Here is a 2,722-nt window from a genome sequence, read left to right on the forward strand (position 1 = left end):
ATTTGAAATATACAATAAGTCAAGGATCCCTAAATCCTGGCCTTCAACCCATACCTATCTGTGGCCTGAATGTGATGCCTGAGGATGACCGGTAAACCTATCTATGGAGAATATAATGCTTGAGGATGACCTGAGGTGGTACAGTTTTATCTGGAAACCATCCTCCCTATTCCCCCGCCGCACCACCCTGACCCTGTGACAACCCCTGCCCCATCTGCCCGCACATTACTCCCGCCAGAAGCGCCGCCCCACACTCAGGCCCTGCAGCCAGTTCCCACTGCCAAACGTGTCCATTTCACCGCCTTCTTCACCTGTGCAACCCTTGTCGAGGAAAAAATATCTTCCACTAAACCGGTCCCTGAGGTGAAAATGGCAATAGACGAAAGGAGCCCATTATGTTGTTCAGGCTGATCTCTAACTCCTGACCTCAAGCTATCCTCCTACCCCCACTTCCCAAAATGCTAGGATTACAAGAGTAAGTCCCTGTGCTAGGTTAATATAATTACTTAAGCGCATCTATTTTGTTCCCGTTCTAGGCTACCTAACTCCATTTATCTGGATTACACCCACGTATTCGGTTTAAATTATTTACGGTGCCAGAGATACAAGAAACATGTTTCAAATACTCTCATACAAGGAAGGAGACAATTACAGTCTTTACAGAGGCAAAGTTAAACTGAGATTATTTATGGCCCCAGACTTCCACATAAACTAACACAATTTATATCAAAATTTGATAATTCCCGTCAAGCAAATCAGACACGTGACATGTACTGACTAAAAGTATAAATTTTTAATCGCCTTGGTTAAGTATATTGCCTGTATTTTGAATGATGACCACATTCACAGAGAAAACCTGCTTTAACAAAAAGTGCACATGAAAATAATGGCGCCTTAGCAAGCACCATCTCCCACAACTTGTCCACATGTCAGATATATCTGAACAGTTAAAGGTAGAATTCTCGAGAAAAAATCGATGAGTTTAACAAAAATGAGTTTCTTAATAGGACTAAGGAGTTCTCTCCCCACTGTCTCCTCCCATAATTCAACACCCACACATAGAAAATCCAACCCCTTTTATAGACAAAATCCCAAACCTTTGCTTTCTGTTCTTACTGAGAGACCAACTTGTCCAGAGAAAGAGACAATACAGGTGCTTTTCAGTAGGACGAACAGCCTCAGAGTCGCCCAGTCCTCAGGTCGTATGCATCCGGCTTCGGGACACCACAGTCCCAACTGCAGGAAGTACAAACAGAGCTGGCCTGAGCCGGAAAGACGCCAGAAGCCATGCCCGGAAATCCCGCCTATCTCCAGCAGCCAATGATTGCCAGGGCAGTGGGTGTTGGCCAATTATTGCGAGGGCTGTAGACGTCCCCTGAGGCAACAGGCCCCTGGTTGCCCTGCAACTCCATCCCCCAGCGGTAAGTCTCCTTCCAGAAGATGCTGGTGTCTGGTGGTGGTGGATTCAGACACACGCAGACTGTGAGCCCTTTGGAATTGTGGGCATGGAAGGCCCATATCCTAACTGGCATCCTGAGTGTGGCAAGACATTAACCCACAGGGGACACATGAAACATCTTACTTCATTAGGCAGTCTAGGCTGATGGGACTGAATACTGCACATCCAGAGGAGGGAAGGAGGAACCAGTGCTGCCCGCTGGGGCGAGGGCGGCCGCGGTCGCTTGCGGGGAGTAGGGCAGGGCGGGTGCCTGGGAGGAAAGTCGACCGGTACGTTGCTGGGGTGGAATTTGTCTGCACCAGAAGCTGAAACCCCACAAGGACTCTCTCAGGTCTAGACAAATACAGACCGAATTCCATGCTTCCTCCCTGAGGATGCTGTACTCTCAGGGGCATTCCAAAGGACCTATCCTGTACTGTGTGCACACGGGAGGCCAACTGCCATGGTTGCCAATTCGATGGCCCGTGTGCACTGCCTTGCTGGCGCAGAGGCTCCCGCAAGTGCAGCACTGGCTGTGTGCCTGCTAGCGGGGTACTGGAAGCCAAGGGCCTTGGCCTCCGATTCCAGGGTTACTGTGCGCAGCGAACCCTGCTGGGTCTCTGGGCCCCATGGCAAATGCAGAGGGCTGTGGTCTCTGCAGGCTCCCCAGGAACCCTGTATCCGCGTAGGTGTGGGACACGGTTTTCAGTCTAGGGGTGCCATGGTTGTGAGATGGGCAGTTCAGGCCTTAGTCTGTGAGAGCCTCAAGGAGGGCACAGTGTTAAGGCGAGGCTCTGCAGGAGAGGGCGGTCTGGGGAGGCTACCCTGGGGGAGGAGGTATGCCAGTGGGGGATGACATCATGGCAGAGATGGAGGTGGTGGCCAAGGAAGAGGCCAATGTGGAGAGGCAGCAGGTGGACCAGCAGGCACAGTCAGGCCCTGGCCCTAGTACGCTCCGGCCGGCAACAGACTCACTGGACATCCTTCACTTGGAGCTAGGCTCGTGAATGCCCCAGGCCGCAGCGCATCCCCGGCTTCTGGGCCAGAGCTGTATCCTTACAGCTGTCAATTCAGGATGACTGGCAGCAGTGGGTGGGCGCCGAGCTCCCGGGAGCAGGGTTGGAGGAAACAAGGCGGTAGGCACCGGGAGTCAACCAGGATTCGGAGCATGGGGGACAACGAGAGGAACCAAGGACAGGCTTATGCAGATAGAAGGGCAGTTAAATTGCATGTGCCTTAAGGGCACGTGGTAAGGATAGGAAGCCAAGTACAGCACTCACAAGG

This window comes from Macaca fascicularis, chromosome Y (genome assembly GCF_037993035.2).
Source record: "Macaca fascicularis isolate 582-1 chromosome Y, T2T-MFA8v1.1".
NCBI classification, from domain to species: Eukaryota; Metazoa; Chordata; class Mammalia; order Primates; family Cercopithecidae; genus Macaca; species Macaca fascicularis.